The 21,643-nt window shown below is 43.3% G+C and overlaps 1 long non-coding RNA gene and 1 pseudogene across 1 annotated transcript in view; one reads left to right on the forward strand and one right to left on the reverse strand.

Annotated features, from left to right (window-relative positions):
- The window catches only part of LOC135712533 (uncharacterized), a 30,660-nt pseudogene extending 25,814 nt beyond the window's left edge, over positions 1–4,846 (reverse strand).
- Positions 1–21,643, forward strand: part of LOC135712531 (uncharacterized) — a 583,229-nt gene that overhangs the window by 303,324 nt on the left and 258,262 nt on the right. The gene's annotated exons all lie outside the window — the stretch shown is intronic.

The raw sequence follows: 21,643 nt of genomic DNA on the forward strand, positions 1-21,643 counted from the left end.
CGACCGGTTCGTTGATGCCACCCTGTTTCACCTTTAACGGAATGGTAAGTCGAACGTTATTGACACCTATTAACAACGGAGGGACCGCGTTCTCGTAGCTCGAATGTGGGGCCTTTAAGGTGCCTGAACTTGTCGACAAAGTCGTTGATTCGCAGCGTCTGACCCGGCAGAGCAAGTTGCTTTACGGTACGAATTTCCTCCAATTTGTAGTGCTTTCCATCGTTAGCGTTTGATGCCATTAGCTCCAACATTGCCTTCAAGCTACAGACCAATCAGCCTCCTTTCAGCGCTGAGCAAATTGTTCGAGAAACTCATTCTCAATCGTTTGCTCAAGTTTGTCGAGGAAAACAACATTCTCCTTCCGGAACAGTTCGGGTTCAGAAAGGGGCACTGTACCAATCACCACCTAGTACGGGTTATGAATAACATCTGAAGAAACAAAGCTCTATCCAAGTCCACAGCCATGGCCTTGTTAGACGTTGAAAAGACGGTTGACAATGTTTGGCATGACGGACTTGTGAGCATGCTTCGTAGCTTTAACTTCCCATCACATCTCTTTAAAATCACCCGTAGCTACCTCCTGCAAAGGTCGTTTAATGTATCGTTGAATGGTTGTCTTTCAGACACGTTTTCCATCACAGCAGGTGCTCCGTATGGCAGTATGCTGGGCCCCTTGCTTTACAGCATTTACACTTCCAACATCCTCCCCTCGGAGACGGTTGTTTGTTTTTCCTGCAGATGATACCGCAATAACCGTCAAAGGAGGGATGCCTCGCGAAACACCGAACAAACTTCAACGATGCCTTAATGCCTTTGCTGATAATTCCACCACGTGGAAAATCAAAATCAATGCCTCCAAAATACAAACCTTCATGTTCATCCACCGGCAATCACCCAAACTGAAACCGACTCCATCTTGTACTGTAATCATGAATGGCACAAGGGTTCACAGCAAAAAAATAATTTTGATATCACGTCAAAGTGGATGCACTACAATCATGTCGAAAATATGGTGTAATATTACTTGCTAAAAAGGACAAAATTATCATTAATACAATGCATGAACTGACATTACGCTGCTTTTACTGCATTTGTTTATTTATGTGGTCATAAAAATTACATGAAATTTTCGACATGATTGTAGTGCATCCACTTTGATGTGATATCAAAATTATTTTTTTGCTGTGTTGAGTGGTCTGCTGAAGTAACCTATCTTGGGATGTTGTTCGATGAAAAGCTCCTCTTGCGTTCGCATGTAGAGAAAACTGTAGTCAAGTGTTCTGCCTTGGTTAGGAGTCTGTATTCGCTGATTTGCCGTAGATTCCGTCTCTCAAGTGTGAACAAACTGGTTGTCTAGAAACCAATCATAGCACCTACGATCCTCTACGCAGCTCCAGTGTGGGAATCATGTGCACAGGCTAACAGGAACAAAATCCAGGTTGCTAAGAATAGAGTACTGAGGTTGGTATACTTGATCGTCCTTTCAATACAAGAATTTCCGATCTCCATCTAGAGGTGATCGTTACAAAATTACACACTTAGAATTTATTATTTTTACACGAGACGTAATTCAGCTTTGACGTAAATCATGGAACGTAAACAAACATGGCATGTAAAATTAAAGGTCCTGAAACTGAAACATACGCAACTCGACTAAAAGTGCGTTTGATTGAATTGATATTCTCGTCCTTTTCAACTGATTCTTATGTCAAAAAGGCCGCTTGCATGTGTCGGTCTCAGGGCACTGAAATTTACATGTCTTTTTCGTAGTGTGCATAAGTAGTACTGCGGCACTAGATACTGATATCCCGGGTCGAAGAAATGACAGGTTTGACGGCGAATGCAAACTGTTAGTAGAGGAGAAGAATGCAGCACGGGCGAGAATGCTGCAACACCGCACGAGATTTAATGTGGAGCGACACAGACAAGCGCGGAATAGACAAAATCCGATTTTCCGAAGGAAGAAGCGTCAGCCGGAAGACCGAGATCGCGAGGCGATGAAAAATCTGTACCGCGTAAACGACACACGGAAGTTCTACGAGAAGCTAAATAGGTTGCGCAAAGGCTACGTGCCGCAAGACTATATGTGCAAGGATTTGGACGGTAACCTTTTATGAACGAGTGTGAGTTAATAGAGAGGTGGAAGCAGTACTATGACGAGCACCTCAACGGTGAACCAGCAGAAAACGAAGGTGGCACGGCAACAGACCTTGGAGCACGCGCAGAAGACGACAGGCTACCGGCCCCTGATCTTCAAGAAGTCGAGGAGGAGATCGGTCGGCTGAAGAACAACAAAACAACTGCTGTAGATCAACTACCTAGTGAGCTATTAAAATTCGGTGGTAAAGCACTGGCTAGAGCGCTGCCCTGGGTAATTGCCAAGATTTGGGAGGAGGAGATATTACCGGAGGAGTGGATTGAAGGTGTCGTATGCCCAATCTACAAAAAGGGCGACAAGTTGGATTGCTGCAACTACCGTGCGATCACACTGCTGAGCGCCGCCTACAAGGTACTCTTCCAAATTCTATGCCGCCGCCTGTCACCATTTGCAAGAGAGCTCGTGGGGCAATACCAGGCGGGATTCATGGGTGCCCGCGCTACCACGGACCAAATTTTCGCGATTCAGCAGGTTTTGCAGAAATGCCGCGAATACAACGTGCACACACATCATTTGTTCATCGATTTCTAATCCGCATACGACACAATCGATCGAGATCAGCTATGGCAGATTATGCACGATTACGGATTTCCGGATAAACTTGCGCGATTGGTCAAGGCGACGATGGATCGAATCATGTGCGTTGTTCCAGTATCGGGGATACTCTCGAGTCCATTTGAATCTCGAAGGGGGTTACGGCAAGGTGATGGACTTTCGTGTCTGCTATTCAACATCGCGTTAGAAGGTATGATCAGAAGAGCTGGGATAGACACGAGTGGCACTATTTTCAGGAAGTCCATCCAGTTTCTGTACTTCGCCGATGACATTGACATTATGACACGGAACTTTGAGACAATGGCGGAAACGTTCATCAGACTGACGGCTGAAGTTAGGCGGATTGGACTTGCCATCAACGCATCAAAGACAAAATACATGAAAGGAAGAGGTTTTAGGGAAGACAATGTTAGCCTCCCACCCCGAGTTCCCGAGTCGATGAGTTCGTGTATTTGGGCTCACTGGTGACCGCCGAAAATGATATCAGTAGAGAAATTCAAAGACGCAAGGAATCGTGCCTACTTTGGACTCCGAAGGACGCTCCGGTCTAATAAAATTCACCGCCTCACGAAGTTGACTGTCTACGAGGTGCTGATTAGACCGGTGGTCCTCTACGGCCACGAAACCTGGACTATGCTCGTGGAGGACCAATTGGTGTTTTCGAACGGATGGTGTTGCGTACCATCTACGGTGGAGTGAAGATGAATGACGGAACGTAGAGGAGGCAAATGAACCACGACTTATTCGGACAGCAGAGGACAACAAGGCCATAGCCTGATTGGTAAGGTAAGTAACGTCGATTTTATAGCTGAACGAAACCTGGCTTTCAATCCCTTTCACGAACACTCTATCAACAACTAATTCAATTTGTTTAAAATGCGTTATGTCCCGTTTTCGTTAATTTTTTTAGATAAATATGGCGATGAAAGATAAATTAATTATATTACGCGTAATCTTCAAGTGTTTTCACGTGAGAAATGCTTTTAATCTATATTGGAATTTAAGTGATATACGTGATGAAACCTCTGTTGATGTGTTTCATGAAAGACGAAACTATCAAAGTTGAGCGTTCGGGAGCGATGAGAGAAAGAGTGGCAAGCGATTGAACATTTGTTTCTGGACGCCGACTGAGGTATTGGGTTTGTGAAGCGGAATCGACGAGGAGTGTCAGACGGTTTTGGACGAGAAGAACCAAGGAACCCGTCAAAATGTGGAGCGATACAAACAGAAGCGAAGACAGCAAAACCATCTTTTCCGGGATAAGAAGCGCTGCCAGAAAGAGCTGGAGTGCGAAGAAATGCAGCAGCTGTATCGTTCTCACGAAACACGCAAGTTCTTCGAGAAACTTAACGCATCCCGCAAAGGCTTTGTGCCGTGAGCCGAAATGTGTTGGGATAAGGAAGGGGCTATCTTGACGAACGAACGTGAGGTGATTGAAAGGTGGAAGCAGCAATACGATGAACATCTAAATGGCTTCGTCGGTACAGCGGATGAGGAGGACATGCCAGCTCCCACGAAAGGTGAAGTTAAGGATGCTATCCGACAGCTTAAGAACAACAAAGCAGCTGGTAAAGATGGAATCGGAGCGGAACTTATTAAAATGGGCCCGGATAAGTTGATCACTTGTCTGCACCGACTGATAGTCAGGATCTGGGATACAGAAAAGCTACCGGAGGAGTGGAAAAGAGGATGTAATATGCCAAATATATGAAAAAGCGACAAGCTAGAATGTCTTTCGTCGTCTGTCGCCGCTAGCAAGCAGATTTGTGGGAAGTTATCAAACCGGTTTTGTGGACGGGCGATCGACAACGGACCAAATATTTACGTTGCGGCAGATCCTCCAAAGTGTCGTGAATATCAAGTCCCTATGCACCATCGATTTCAAGCTATTGAAGATTATGGACGAGGACGGTTTTCCCGGGAAGCTGACCAGACTGATCAGGACTACGATGGATGGTGTACAGTGCTGTGTGGAGATATCGGGTGCGTTATCGGACCCGTTTGAAACTCGCAAAGGACTTCGACAAGGCGATGGTCTTTCCTGTCTCCTGTTCAACGTTATGAAGGTGTTATGAAACGTACGATCTTCAATAAGTTCAGCCAGTTGATCTGCTTCGCTGACGACGTGTACATTGTCGGAAGATCGTTTCGGGCCGTGGCGGAGCAATACACCAGGCTGAAACGTGAAGCAGAGAAGGTTGGATTAAAGGTGAATAAGTCGAAGACAAAGTATCTGTTAGCTGAAGGAACCGATCGCGATAGGGCTCGCATAGGCAGAAGCGTGACAATCGACGAAGTTGAGTTCGAGGTGGTGGATGAATTTGTGTACCTCGGATCATTGGTAACGCGGTCATAATTGCCGGAAGTCGTGCTTACTACGGACTCCTCAAGACCCTGAGGTTGGGTAAACTTCACCCCCGTACTAAATGTACCATGTACAAGACGCTGATAAGACCGGTAGTTCTCTACGGGCACGAGACGTGGACGATTTTCGAGGAAGACCTGCAGGCACTGGGTGTTTTCGAACGACGAGTGCTTAGGACCATCTTTGGCGGGGTATGTGAAGAAGGATGAACCACGAGCTGGCGCAAATCTATGACGAACCCAGTATCCAGAAAGTCGCGAAAGCTGGACGGCTACGATTGGCGGGACACGTTGTAAGAATGCCTCGAATACGACCGGTACAAGACGCAGAGGAGCACAGCGAGGAAGGTGGTTAGACCAAATAGAGCAAGATCGAGGAAGTGTGGGACGGTCAAGAAAATGGAGACAAGCAACCACGAACTGAGTTAGTTGGCGCAACATTGTGACGAGGGACGCCGTACCAGGAAAAGTAAAGTAAGTACTATACGGCATCAACGGTTATTGTGAGGATGATGGGGCAATGCAGAACTGACCGTTTTGATAACCCTAGACTGATAAAGCCATAAAAAAGAAATCTCCCTAAAACATACCAGTTGAGCAACCTAATAAAGTAATGTTGTCTTCTAAGACAGCGGTCTTACTCTTATAGCTACATGTGCTTGTAAATTCTGAACCACTCGGCCTAATGGCCCTAAACCTTCATTACCGTGCATTCTGGCAACACTGCTAGCTACGTTTTCTGCTGCGATTAGGTCGTTAATTAGTGATACTTTTTTCGGTGTTATATCGGTTATAAAATACTTTTTCGTCGTTCGTGATTCAGTTTTTGTACTACTGCTTTCTGTTTTCGTGAATTTCGTTCGGTGTGTTGTGATTTTCGTGGTGCGGTGATAAAGTGAAAGTGACTCATTGTTTACATACACTTTCCCAAGCACTCCCCACGCGAATTTTTTTTTCCGAAGCGCCATCTGCCAGCAAAACTTTTAAGCTTGCAATCTTTCATTGAGCTCGTGGTGTAACTGCTGCATAAATTTCGGCGAATTGCTGTCGTCTGGACCCTACTGTTGTATTGCGCTACGTTGGAATTTCGTTGTTGGTCTGCATCGCCTTGTTCCTGCAAAATGAGTGTAATCTGCCACGCTTGCACCAATGATGTCCAAGAGGAACGCATTACCTGCCGTGGGTTCTGTAGCGCGGTGTTTCACCTAAAATGCTGTCACCTGCCAAGTGAAATGTTGGATGAAATCGATCGGAATAGGCAGCTCTTCTGGATGTGTAAATCCTGTGCTGCCATAATGTCAGACGTTCGTCACAAGAAAAACGTGAAGGCTGCTTACGATGCTGGTTTGGAGAAACAACTGAGCGGTCATCCTCGTAGTATGGCGTACAAAGTAGTGTTTTTGTTGAGTTGTGCTGTGAAAATAAATTAATAATTTCGTGTGAAATAGTGGCGTGTGCCGCGAAAGGATTATTCCAACGCGTGCCCGTGGTGTTTTTCTAACAGGATAAGTAGAGGAAAGGTTGCCTAGCAACTAGTTTTTGTTTAATTTTGTATTTTCCCCCCGGCGCGCTATTGATTTGTATAGTGAGCTGTGGCGGTAAAATTTTATTTTGTGTTCTCCTCCCCTGTATATGTCTGCTGCTAACAGTGTTAGCGTTTAATTTGGTAGAATGGATGTGTGTAATGTATGCGAGCAGTCTATTGCTATGAGTGGGCTCCCAGTTACGTGTGTAGGTCCGTGCAATGGAACGTTCCATTTCGCTTGTGCGGCACTCACTAAGACTGCGGCCAGGCTTATAGCAGATAATGCAAATATTCTGTTCAAGTGTGATAGTTGTCTATCAGATCAGAGTTGTGACGAGCAGAATGATCTGATCTCGCGCGTCAAAAGGATAGAGGAAGAGATGAAGAAGGTTTTTCAACTCTCGGACTCGATCACTGGCATGCGAGATCACATTGCTGCTCAGGTGGACATCGCGGTTAAAAGCGGGATGGCAGATATTAGAATAAATGTAAATGGTCTTGAAAATTTGATTTGTGAGAAATTGGATAATATGAAAAGTTCATTTTTTAAAATTGATGCGGAAAACCAATTAGCTGTAAAGAATGATCCGTGCAGTTCATCTAGGACGATTCAGTCGGAATCGGACAAAAATACCAGACGCAAAAAACGTAAATTAGTAATTAGTAATAGTGATCATGATGATGATGTTGTTTTTCAAGAAAATGCGAGTTTTGCGGATGTTGTAAAAAGACATAGTCGTATTAGTCAAAGTAAAACTAATAGTAACAGTAATAGTAAAAGTAACAAACCAGAAAATCGTAAGACTCGTCCAGTCATTGTGATTAAACCGAAAGAGTCCAAACAACCTTGCGAAGATACTCGTAAGTTTTTAAAAACTCAGTTGGATCCAAAAACACACAAAATCAGTAATTTTAGAAATGGTAAAGATGGCTCCATTATTGTTGAGTGTGCAACAGGAGCAAACGTAAGTGATGTGAAAAATGGTATTGAAAGCAATCTGGGTGAAAAATATAGTGCTGTTGTTCCCACTTCGGTGCCAAGATTGAAAATAGTGGGCATGAGCGATCAGTTTTCCTCCGATGTCTTTATTGACTACTTAAAAAGTCAAAATGAAGACATCGCTATTAATGATGTAAAAGTAGTAAACATGTTTGAAAATCCACGCTTCACTTATAACAAGTTTAGTGTTGTAATTGAAGTCGATGTCGATACTTATAAATGTTTGTTATGTGCGAAAAAAGTAAATGTAGGGTTTGATCGGTGCTCGATAGTTCCCGCGATTAATGTGTTGAGATGCTTCAAATGTGGAGAATTTGGGCACAAGAGCATGGATTGCAAAAATTGTGATAGATGCTCTAGGTGCAGCCAACAACACAAAACGTCGGAGTGTACGTCAACTGTATTGAAATGTATTAATTGTTTGAAAATGAATAAAGAACGAAAAATGAACTTGGACGTCAACCATGCCGCATTTAGCTCGGAATGTTTGCTCTATAAAAGACTTTTTGATCAGAAGAAAAGCAGCTTGCGTTTCAATAAATAGCAGCCAAGTTCCAGGAATGTGAATCAATTCGATTTTTTATATTTGAATATTGCGGGGTTGTCAACAAACTACGTAGCATTACGTCAGATTGTTGAGAAAAAACGTCCTCTTTTAGTTTTATTATCTGAAACTCATATTGTAGAAACTGAAGCTTTTGATCAGTATAGTATTCCGGGATATATTGTTGCTGCTTGTTTATCACATTCTAGACACACTGGCGGTGTTGCTATTTATGTCAAAGAATCAGTTCAATTCAACCTTCGTACCAACGAAGTTATTGATGGCAACTGGTTCTTGGGCATTACAGTTGTACGTGGCATGAAGATGGGTAATTATGGTGTTTTGTATCATTCTCCCAGTTCTAGTGACCAGCGTTTTGTTGAAGTTTTAGAGAACTGGCTCGAGACATTCCTTGATTCTAGTAAATTAAATATATTGGCTGGTGATTTTAATATTAATTGGCGTGATAACCATAATTCGAATCATTTGAAGCGTTTAGCTGAGTTTTTTAATTTAAAGCAAACGGTAAATGAATATACGCGTATTTCCAGGCACAGTAGAACTTTAATTGACCACGTTTATTCCAATTTTGATTCCATTTGTTCAGTTACGGATACTGATTTGAAAATAACCGATCATGAGACTTTAGTGATTAATGTCTTAGACCATGTTAACGATAACGATAATTTTGTAAAATTGAAGTGCTGGAGGAAATATTCGAAGCAAGCTGTTTCAAACCTTGTTGAGAGAAGCCTGGATTTTCCATTCGCGGACGGTAACTTAGATGAATCTACAGCTGTTCTTAATAACACTTTGAAAACGTGTACCAATCAACTAGTTGAGCAAAAGTTTGTTTCTTTGAAAAACTCGAACAGCTGGTACAATTTGGATCTTTTGCGTCTTAAACGGAAAAGGGACAAATGGTACAAAAAGTTTTGTAGATCTAATAATGACAATCATTGGACTAGGTACACAATCGCGCGTAATAAGTATTCACAATCGATAAAGAAAACTCGTTGTGAATATGTTCAAAGGAAGATTGATCAGCATCAAAACAACAGCAAAGAGTTATGGAAAATTTTGAAATCTTTATTAAAACCTAGTAATTGCAAACCGCGGTCCATAACTTTTAATGGCACATTAGAACAGTCAGAACAAGTAATTGCATCTAAGTTTAATGATTATTTCGTAGACAGTGTTTCATTGATTAATCAATCTATTGAATTGGTCGATGAACCTGACGAAATAAAACAGCCAGTTAATAGTAGTTGCAGATTTGAAGTTTTTCACCCAATTACATTAGATGAACTTAGAGTTATTTGTTTTTCATTAGGAAAATCGGCTGGAGTAGATAATGTTAATGCTAGAGTTATTCAAGATTGCTTTCATGTCATTGGCCACATCTTTCTGGACCTTATTAATGAATCATTGCAGAATGGACATGTGCCACAAATTTGGAAGGAATCCTTAGTGATTCCTATTCAAAAAGTTGCTGGAACGATTAAAGCCGAAGAGTTTCGTCCCATCAACATGTTGCACACATTAGAGAAAATCTTAGAACTTGTTGTTAAAGGCCAGCTGTTGGAGTATTTGAATAGCAACTCTTTGTTGATACCAGAACAATCGGGATATCGGGAAGGTCATTCTTGTGAAACTGCATTGAATTTGGTGTTAGCAAAGTGGAAAGACAACTTGGAGCGTAAAGATACGATTGTTGCTGTTTTTTTGGATCTGAAACGCGCTTTTGAAACAATTTCTAGGCCCTTACTGTTAAGTACAATCAAGCGCTTTGGAATTACGAGTACTGCATATAAATGGTTTGAAAGCTATTTGTCTGACAGAACTCAACGGACTGTTTTTAATGATTCTGTTTCCAGTCCCGTGGGGAACAACCTTGGAGTGCCCCAGGGAAGTGTATTAGGGCCCCTTTTATTTATTATGTATATTAATGACTTGCGACGTGTTTTACGGTTTTGCGACATTAACCTTTTTGCAGATGATACTGTGTTATTCATTGCAGCTAAGGATTTAGAAGTTGCCGTCTCACACTTGAATGAAGATTTGCAGTATCTAAGTAGATGGTTGAAGTGTAAGCAGTTAAAATTGAATACAAGTAAAACTAAATTTATGGTAATTTCGCGGAATCGATTAAATGAGAACGTCTCTGTTGTAATTGATGATGAGACTATTGATCGCGTTCAGGAGATTAAATATCTTGGCGTGATTATTGATGACAAACTTAAGTTCAACTCTCACATTGACAATGTCATCAAGAAAATTGCCAAGAAGTATGGAATTCTATGTCGATTGAAAAACGATTTAACTATTGCCAGTAAAATACAGCTATACAAATCAATCATCTCTCCTCATCTAGACTTTTGCCCATCCATTTTATTTCTGTCGAATGCAACACAAATATCGAGATTACAGCGCTTGCAGAATAAAATAATGCGTTTGATTTTGAGATGTAATAGATTCACTTCCTCAACTTTGATGTTAGACGCCTTACAATGGTTGTCGGTGAAGCAAAGAATTGTATATTTGACTATGGTGTTCATTTTTAAAGTAGTTAACGGTTTGCTGCCTCGATATTTGTGTGATCGAATTGAAAGAGGAAGTGACTATCATAGATATAATACTAGAAACGCGGATGAAATAAGAACACCACATTTCTTGACTTGTGCTTCACAGAATTCATTATTTTTTAAAGGAATAAATGTTTTCAATTCGATGCCTAGACACATTAAACGTTCAACAACATTAGCAGAATTTAAGAGACATTGCATTTCACACGTTAAAACTGTCTTTTGAACGGTTATCCAGTGATTTTTTTTTATGAATTGACAAATTATTTATCTTGACGAAGTTATTTTTAACGGATTACTTTGTATGGATAGCTGTTATAACGACTTTTTAATAATTATTGTAGCACTGCAAAAACTATTTTGTTCGCCACGATGGTGATGATGGATTTTTGATATATGATTTAATAGTAGTAGTAAAAAAAATAGTAGTCTACAAAGGTTTGAGCCTCGCGCGCGTATTACGGATATAGAGGACTGAATTTAACATTTGATAAAAAAAAAATGCAATTTTGAAGCTTATTTGGAAGATACCTTGAGTTAGTAGTAAGTTTTCTGGCAAATGTTGGGGGTTTGTGAGCATTCCTGACATTGCTGAAAATTATGATAGCATCAGATTGCGGGGTTACTAGTGTAATAGGATGCTTTGTTGATTGTTCATTAACTCTTGATTGCTTGTAATACTTATGAATATTTTAGGTGGACAAAAAGGCGAACTAAGAGGTGGACGCCTGAGCTTTTCAACATTTATATCGCTGTGAAGCAACTGTAAACTCTAGAGGGAATTTATATCTGTAACTGAAACCAGTTCGATTTTGTTTGCCAACCTGGTTAAAATGTCATATTTAATTATCTTAAAGATAAATCGTCCAGCTCAAACCTTTGTAGGGGTAAGAGGTGGGACCATCATCATCATCATCATCATCATCATCATACTGGGGAAACTAAAACTGGAAATTCTGGAGGAATTGAAAATCGAAATTCGATCCAATTTCACAAAGTTGACCAATACCACTTCCACCACTCCGGTGTCCTCTAGACGGTCTGGTAATAGGTCACGCACCATAGGAAGCCGACGGTTATTCGAGAAAAAGGACAATAACTTGCCACCTCTTATGACTGCTACCGGAGATTCGCCGTCTCCAAGTCTAGGCCGTCTAACTGTTCCCGTTTCTAAGGATAAGTTTTGGTTATACCTATCTCGGATTTCCCGTGACGTTTCTGCTGAGCAGATCACCGAACTTGCCAAGCATCGTTTGTCAACGGAGGATGTTGAAGTTATCCGACTGGTTGCTAAGAGTAAAGATATCCAAACCATGTCGTTTGTCTCCTTCAAAGTAGGCGTCTCTACAAAATTGAAGGCGAAAGCATTGTCGTCCTCTACATGGCCCAAAGGAATGCTGTTTCGTGAATTTGTTGACAACCGCAAAGCCGAAAATTTTTGGAAGCCGCCTGGATTGCCAATAAATACACCGCAGACAACTCCGAAATCCAGCGAGTCACCTCATCAAATGCCTATGACGGAGTGATATCACTGAGTCAAGACCCAGAGCCACTACGTCGTATTACCTACTACCCGAATCCGGGACGCTCACTTGCCGCTAGCTTCTTGGAAGCCCCTGATCCCCTCATCACAGTCGAGCACCTCCAGCCAGCGACCTTCAGCCGTCCCGGTCCTGTGTATGAGTCCGGAAAAGGGGTCTTCCAAAATCCAACTGCAGGCGAGTATTCTAGTTTTCCGAACAATTCTGTCCCTGAAACGCTTATCACTTCTAGTCGTAATTCGTCAATAAACTCGTTCGTGGTTTACCCTAGTCGGACACCGGGACGCACACTTGCCGCATGCTTTTTGGAAGCCCCTAATTCACCCATCGCAGTCGAGCCAATTCTGCCAGCGACCTCCAGCCGTCCCGGTCCTGCGTTTGGATGTGAAGATGGGGTCTTCCGAAACCCTATTTCAGGCAAGTACGATGATAATTCGAGCAATTCTCTTCCTAAAATGTATGATGCTTACAGCCGCTTATTGCAAAACAAATCACATCCTGTTGTCTTCAACATGCCACTGGGACGCACACTTGCCGCCAGCCTTGTGGAAGCCCCTAGTCCTCTCATCGCAGTCGAGCCTAAGCTGCCAGCGTTCAACAGTCGTCCCAGCTCTGCGCATGAGTTGAGAGAGGGGGTCTTCCAAAATCAAACCGTAGGCAAGTACAGTCAGCAAACAACAACTTCTCTGCCTGTAAATTTCTTGGTTTCCAGAGTACCATCTTACGTCTCTGCTCCACGACAATTGTGGTCTAATATTGACAATAACAGCACACCAGCCTCACCATGTTCAATCCAGTTGCCGCTGCACGTCGCAGGTAATTCTCCAGAAGCATCGAGGCCCTCTGACCTTGTCCTGCAAGATGCTGTTTTTGTTCATCGCAACCGACTCGTTCCTGAGATTGAAAGTGGTAGTCCTGTGATCCACCCTGTCTGCGCTCAGACTCAACAGATTACTGGCATGCCTCCCTCATATTCTTCTTCTCAACTTCGTATCTTCTATCAAAATGTCCGTGGACTCCGAACGAAGATCGATGCCTTCTATCTCGCTGCGGCAGATTCGGAGTATGATGTGATAGTTCTAACCGAGACGTGGCTCGACACTTGCATCCTATCAACTCAGCTATTTGGTGGATCATTCACTGTTTTTCGGACTGATCGCAATCCACTGAACAGTAGAAAGCTGCGCGGCGGTGGAGTTTTGATTGCAGTGTCTACCAGATTGTGCTGCTGTGTCGACCCAGCTCCAGTTAGTGATGCTTTGGAACAGCTGTGGGTAAAAATCAAATTGCAAACGTGTTCAGTCAGTATTGGAGTATTATATCTACCACCTGATCGTAGAGATGATCTGTCCCTCATTCAGCTTCATAGCGATTCTGTTAGTTCAGTAATATCATGCTTGAAACCTTATGATTTTGCGCTTCAGTTCGGTGACTACAATCACCCCAACATGCATTGGACTGCTTCAGAGGATGGCGGACTTCATATAGATTCCAGTATATCCCGTTTTTCAACTTCGGATGGTGCTCTATATGATGCCTTTTGTTTCAATGGTCTGACGCAAATCAACTCTGTGAAAAATGCCAGTTCTCGTACTCTTGACTTAGTACTGGTGAACGATACAGCACTACCTAACTGCAGCATTTCTGAAGCGGTTGAACCTCTTGTAGAACTCGACACTGCACATCCCGCTATTGAGGTTGCCGTTTCTTTGCCGTCACCAGTGAGATTTGATCAGCCACACGAGAACCCGCAATTTGATTTCCGCCGTGTCAACTATGACTTGATGAGTGAAGCATTTTCTGTGATTGATTGGCAATTTTTGGATGACGAACGAGATCTGGATGACATCGTTGAGTCGTTCAACTCTGAGATACGTCGTGTTATCGAAGCTCACGTGCCACTTCAGCGTCCTACTCTGAAACCTCCATGGACAAACAATCGGCTTCGTAGATTGAAGCGCCGTCGACGTACTGCTCTTCGGAAATTCAAACGTAATCGATCACAACACCTGAAACGTCGTTTTGTTCTGGCCAGCAATAAATACACTAGCTTTAACCGCGAAATGTATGCTCGTTATATAGACCGTACGCAGAGAAATCTACGCCTGCATCCCAAACGTTTCTGGTCATTTGTTCGGTCGAAGCGTAAGGAAAATGGGTTACCTTCGTCTATGTATCTCGGTGCCCGCTCTGCTAGCACAGATGCCCACAAGTGTGAGCTGTTTGCTGATCACTTCAAGAGTGCCTTCTCGGACATGTCGATTTCGTCCTCGCATCTAAATGCAGCCATCCATGACACACCATCAGATAGGCTCGACTTTGGAATTTTCCAAATCACTGAGGAGCACGTACAAAAAGCGATACGTAAACTTAAACATTCTGCGTCATACGGTTCGGATGGTATTCCTGCATGCATTCTTAAGAATTGCTCAAGTGTCTTATTGATGCCGCTAGTGAAATTGTTTAATATTTCATTACAGCGAATGACATTCCCATCCGCGTGGAAGACTTCGGTCATGATTCCTATTCACAAAAAGGGGGACAAGTGTGATATTTCCAATTACCGCGGGATAACGTCGTTGAATGCTTGCTCCAAACTCTTTGAGATAATCGTGAACGATGCCTTGTTCGAAGCTAGCAAGAATTACATCTCTAGTGCCCAGCATGGATTTTTTCCAAAAAGATCTGTGACAACGAACCTCACTCAATTCACTTCATTGTGCATTCGATCGATGGACGCTGGCATGCAAGTAGATGCTATATACACTGATTTCAAAGCTGCATTCGACCGAGTGAACCATGCTATTCTGCTTCGAAAACTCGAGAAATTTGGAGTATCCGTCGCCTTTGTTCGTTGGTTCGAATCATACCTGTCAGGACGGTCTATGAAAGTTAAATTAGGCTCCTCACATTCAACCGCCTTCCCGATTGTATCCGGAGTTCCACAAGGGAGCAACCTAGGCCCCCTATTGTTTTCGCTTTTCATTAATGATGCATCGTTTGTTTTACCATCTGGAAATCGTGTTTTCTACGCCGATGATGTTAAGATTTACATGGTAATCACATGCATCGAGGACTGTGCCTACCTGCAGAGTTTGTTGGAGTCATTTGAGGATTGGAGCAAACGGAACTTACTGGAACTGTGTGTAACGAAATGCAACACTATTTCGTTTTCCAGAAAACGTCATCCGATCATCTTCCACTATCGTCTTGCTGGTCATGATCTAGAACGGCTGAATCAGGTTAGAGACCTTGGTGTGTTATTGGACTCTGAACTTAACCTCCGGACACATTATGCTGATGTGATTTCAAAAGCGAATAGGCAGCTTGGATTTATCTTTAAACTTGCCGATGGATTCCGTGACCCTCTGTGTCTGAAATCACTGTACTGCGCCTTGGTTCGCTCGATCCTTGAATCTGCTGTAATAGTTTGGTGTCCGTACAGCAGTATATGGGTTGACCGTATAGAATCGGTTCAAAGAAAATTTGTGCGCCTAGCTCTTCGTTATCTACCTTGGCGTGAACATCTAAATCTACCTCCCTACGAACATCGATGCATGCTGTTAGGAATTGAAACACTGGAGAAACGAAGGTCTGACATGCAAGCGGTTTTTGTCGCCAAAGTATTAACTAGTGAGGTGGATGCACCTGCCATTCTTGCCGATATCAACGTTTATGTACCTGAACGCCCCCTTCGTCGGCGTAACTTCCTGCATTTGGCATCCCGCAACAGTCGATACGGGCAACACGACCCAATACGGTTCATGGCCTCTCGCTTCAATGATGTATCTGAGCTTTTCGACTTTGAAGCTTCCGCAGCTACTTTTCAACGCCGCCTAAGTAATCGATTGTAAAGCTGTTATGTGCATGGATTGATTATGAGCAGGTGAGTGACTGTCCATCCCCTGATGACTGTATGAATTGTGCTACCTGTTTTCATTTTTGTTTCCGGTTGCTTTCGACCCTTCCACGAGGACTTGACAATCAATGACGATGCTGCACTGTTGCTGACACACTTTTATGACACTGACCGCATTTTAACGTTTTTAATTTACACTGTAGTAATTATTGTATGGATCGTAGTGAGCTGTGCTCGAAGAGAGACTTAGAAAATTTTCAGCCGTCAATTTTTGCTCCGTTTTTTCTAGACTTTTGTGAAGTTGTAATTAGTGTTCCTTCAACTATTTGCCACCCCAGAGTTCTTAAACCACTGATCATCTCGGAACCTAGCACCATTGGTTGTTCTTTGTGGCTCTTTGTGTTCCTTACAAGTGGGTCAGATTCTCCGATTAGCAGCCTGAATCCATTCAGCCACAATTGTGCTTTCATCATCTGACTAATCAACTGATTGGCCATACAGGATTTTTGGTTCGCTTGTCCGATACTAAGAATAGGAAAACCTATTTTCGAGCCCAGTCAACCAACCCTTGAGTATGGAGATCACTGTAACAAGACATCGTTCATGGATCAATTTGGTGAGTCCGTTGCAATTTATTCTGGTGCTAATAATTGGCAGGATCCAATATTGGACAGTTTGATGTTTATAAAGTACTATCAGTTAAAACTGTGTTTTTGAGATTTGTCTATATATATTCTTTGGTGCTTCCTACATCGGTTGCAGGACAGTGTTACCGATTTATATTGGATAATCCAAAGCTATGTTGATCATTATAACATTAAATTTTGAATAACAACCCTAATAAACAAATACCATAAACGAACTGTATCTCGGATAGGTAAACCATCCCACATAGGGTTTGGATTATACCCCGAACACGTCGTTAAGCTCTCTTTTATGGTTATTTTTATTAGGGAAATGATAAGACAATCTTATTCAAATGTCGTAATAATACCTCTGACCAAGGAAGAATGATTTATATAGTTTTCATAAAAGTTGACGATACAAATACTAATGAGGAAAGGAATTCCGCATTTCCTTTTCCCAAGTCCTTTTCCTCTCCTTCCCTTCCCTTCTTCTCTTTTCAGAAAGCGAGTAATGGCGCTATAACCATATGCCATATAGGGCTAGGACAAGAGCTAGTGCTCAGGTCCCAACCGCTAGAAGAAAATGGTAGCGAGCAAGGGCGCTATAACCTAGGCGAATACAGCATTCCCTCCGTATAGGTTACGTCCGCACACCGCTCTCTGTTGTCCTTCGACTGAGGTCGGCTGGATCGATTGAGGGATGGCAGTGGGTTGGCGGTGCCGTCCACGCTTGTACGGAGGGAGGACTGTACGCTCGAACACAAGGGGTAAATACCTGTGTTCCATCCCAGGAGATCGGACAACCAAGGAGTGTACATTAACTTTCTTAGCTCTGTCACTCCCAACGATTTATATAGCCTATTTTCAAATCCTGCATACGGAGCGGTTGGTACGGTATGTCCCCGTTCTTTGATTACCTGTGGATTAAATGTTAACCACTGTCTATACTTATTAAGTAGACATGGTAAACATTCACTTCCACAAAAATTAACTAAACGCTACACAGTAGGCCTGGCCGCTTTATTGTTTGTTTCACATCCTTGATGTGCAGCAGGCATTAATAATGACAAGAAAAATGATAGATGTATCATTTTCCAGGATTCTTTCAAGTACTGGCTGTGTATGTGTAGACTAGACTAGACTAGACTGTGTAGACTACACTGTAGTAATTATTGTATTTTGCATTGTTTTTGCTGTGAACTGTGTAATTGTTAATGTTTAGTTTCTGTTTCTATGTACTTAATTTAAGAAAAGAAACAGGGTTTTTATGCCAATTTGAGTTCACCATGACTCAATTTGGCTTTTCCCTGTCCAACTTCATTAAGACAACCTTGTCAGATGGAGGAATACAAATAAACAAATAAACAAATAAACAAATTACACCCTACTATTTCGATTTATATTAAGACATCATATCGAGTATGTGAGGCTCTTCACTAGAGCACTAGTTTCTAATGTATCAATCGCATTTATATAAATAACTCTCAGAACACAAACAAGCACATGTAGCTCAATGAACAGTTTCGTCATTGCCAAATCTGTCGATTTAAGTGATTTGTTGTGATATGAGGGGCTGGGTGATCTAGATCGTGGGAATTATCCCAGTCTTCATGGAGCAATCCATTAATTATACCACGCGAAATTAAGGAGAGATTTCATAACTTGCAAAAAACTATAAAATATTTGCACAAATTTGTTCAAGCGTCAAACCTGAGGCCGTGTTCCAGATGAACTGGCGTTCCATCAACAATACCAGCTTCCGTGACCAGTTGTTCCTGGTGCACTTCACGAAGGGATCACCAGTCTTGCGGCTCTGAGATCCAAAATCCGGGACCTGTTTCAGGTCATCATCAGTTGGGAGCATTACAAACACCAACATCGTGATGTTACGCAGTGTATGAAAGGCCTCTCCTATGGCCATGGTACCAAAAACTGCGATATGAAGATAAACTGCGGCAAGTGTGCTAAAACTCACTCAACTGCCTCCTGTGAGCAAGTTGATGACATAGAGCCAACGTGTGTCAACTGCGGTGGAAGCCACCAAGCCTCCAATCGCGGATGTCCCAAGCAAGTGGAGTGCATTAATATCCATCGGAAGGCTACAATCAATAACCAGCTCGGTCACCTCCGTAATCATCGTTCGCCTCCTGTACTCACGGAAGTCCAGTACCCAGCTCTCCAGCCCCGTCGACATGTTCCGAACCTAGCCCCGCTTTCGCTTAACAACCAACAAGCCAATCCTGCGAGTATTCAAATTGTTCCCAACAGTCTGACAGTTCAGCATCATCTCGCTGCTGCTACGGTCCAGCCAATTCCAGGTTCATCATCGCCCCTGGTTTATCATGCGCTGTTGCTGTCTCCGGTGAACCTGTCGACGATTCTCCGTTCACCTCGGAGGAACTTGTGACGCTCGTGGCCGAGGTCATCATCATCATGCGCACCTGCAAGACTCGATCTGAACAGCTACATGCTGCCCTGTCCCTTGTCACTAAGTATGGACCGTGAAGCCATCAAGATCGTAAATTGGAATGCTTGCTCCTTGAAGAGCAAAAACATCGAGCTTGTTGACTTTCTCAACGAACGGCACATCGACATAGCCGTCATCACCGAGACTCACTTGAAGCCCGAGTTGAACGTCTTTCTTCCCGACTTTCGGCTCGTAAGGCTTGACCACACCAGCTCTGGGGAAGGTGGAATGGCCATCGGTGCGAGACGGAACATCAGGTGCCGGCTACTACCAAGCTTCCAACTGAAAATAATCGAAGCCATCGGAGTTGAGGTGAGCACATCGCTTGGTCCAATCACCATCATCGCGGTCTACAGCCCCAAGCAAACTAACATTAGGGACGGCTCGGCCGCAGATCTCCGAAGAAACATCATCAAGCTAACACGACGGCGGCAAAATTTCGTCATCGCTGGCGACCTGAACGCCAAGTATCAAGCCTGGGGCAATAGTCGGCGAAACCAGAACGGCACAATCTTGTACAACGATCTGCAGGAAGCCCACTACAACTTCCTGTGTCCGGACACTCCCACCCGCTTGTGTCGATCCGGAGCTCATGCCACCATCGATCTTCATCAGCAACATTGACGATAACATCTCTGAACCTATCGCCTATCAGGAACTGAGCTCGGACCACTATCCGGTGGTGGCCGAAGTAAGTTCCTCGGCCAATAGATTTCAAGTTTCCCGGCGAATTTACCATCGTGTCAACTGGCAGCAGTATCAGCGCTGTGTGGACACAGCAATCGATTATGACGTCCTACCGGAGTCGATCGAAGAATTCGATCAGTGTCTGCAAACCATCGAAGAGGCGATATCCCGTGCCAGGGAGCAACACGTACCAGCATCCAGACAGGTGAGTCATACTCTGAACCTTGACAGTCCAACCAAAGATCTTATCAGGCTCCGTAACACCATTCGTAGGCAGTTCCAGCGTTCTGGGCTGCCCCACTTGAAGACCAATGTCAATAGGCTAACCAAAATTATCCAGGCCAGGAAGGTGGAACTCAGAAAGAACGATTTTGCCAACAAGATTCGCTCTCTCCCAGACTGTGCAAAACCATTTTGGAAGATGACCAAAATTTTGAAAAATATGTCGAGACCAGTCCCTCCACTTTCCTCTGTTGACCAGAAACTTGGACCCATCCCTACTCATAACCTCAGTTGCTGGAAGATAGCCAAAGTGATTCCAATACACAAGCCTGGCAAAGATCCTACCAGTGCCAAAAGCTATCGCCCCATCAGCCTCTTGTCTTCCATCTCGAAGCTATTCGAAAAGTTGATACTCAGCCGATTGCTGGAGTTCGAACGAAAATAAAATCTTATTCAAGGAGAAATTCGGGTTTAGGAAAGGCCATCCAACGATCCACCAACTAAGAAGAGTTACTAACATCATCAGGTGGAACAAGTCCGTTTCGGAAACATCTGCTATGGCATTGCTGGACGTTCGGAAGGCGTTTGACAATTTATTGCATGATGACCTAGTGCACAAACTGCATCGATCTATCTCGTAAAGATCATCAAAAACTACTTGTCGGGCAGATCATTCCAGGTCTACTTGATCAATGTCCCCTCTGATGCGTTCAACGTTGATGCAGGGGTCCATCAGGGTAGCCTGCTTGGGCATATCCTAAATATTCAATATTTTCACGTCAGACGATCCTCCCCTGCCGGGTGGTGGTATCCTGTAAATGTTCACAGATGACACGTCCATCATGTATAAGGGTCGAGTGATCCGTGCTCTGGCGAGTAATCTACAAGCAAGCCTGGATGTTCAGGCTATTTCAAGAGCTGAAAGATTTGTATCAATGTAGCTAAAACACAAACCATTCTGTTTCCACACTCGAATTCACCTCGGCTTGTTCCGCCTGCTAACGTCAAGGTCCACCTTGATAGCACTCCCATTGAATGGTCGAGTGAAGTAGTCTACCTTTGTCTCACCCTCGATCGCAAATTGCTATTCCGATACCATGTGGACAAGACATCCATCCATTTATCTTGATCAGGTCGCTCTACCCTCTGATAAACAGGAAGTCCACCTTGTCCTTCAAAAACAAGCTTGCTGTCCACAAGCAGATCATTCTGCCGGCTATTGAGTATGGTATGCCAATCTGGGAGAGTTGTGCTAAGTGCCACCACCTAAAGCTTCAGAGGATCCAAAACAAGATCCTCAGAATGATCCTTAACAGTCCACCGCGAACTCGTAATTCTGAGATTCACCACCTGGTCGGTCTTCAAACACTCGAGGAGTGAAAGACTTCCACGCTGGAAAGGTTCAGAGTCGTCTGTCTGCGATCAAACCACCAGATCAAGTAGGTAGGTTATCAATTTTTTAAATTCAAACCAAAACAATCCCATAGAGGGTATCCTGTAAACTAGCGCT

The sequence above is a fragment of the Ochlerotatus camptorhynchus genome, unplaced genomic scaffold (genome assembly GCF_037179485.1).
Source record: "Ochlerotatus camptorhynchus isolate MF236.1 unplaced genomic scaffold, CSIRO-AGI_Acam_v1.1 ptg000491l, whole genome shotgun sequence".
Lineage (NCBI taxonomy): Eukaryota > Metazoa > Arthropoda > Insecta > Diptera > Culicidae > Ochlerotatus > Ochlerotatus camptorhynchus.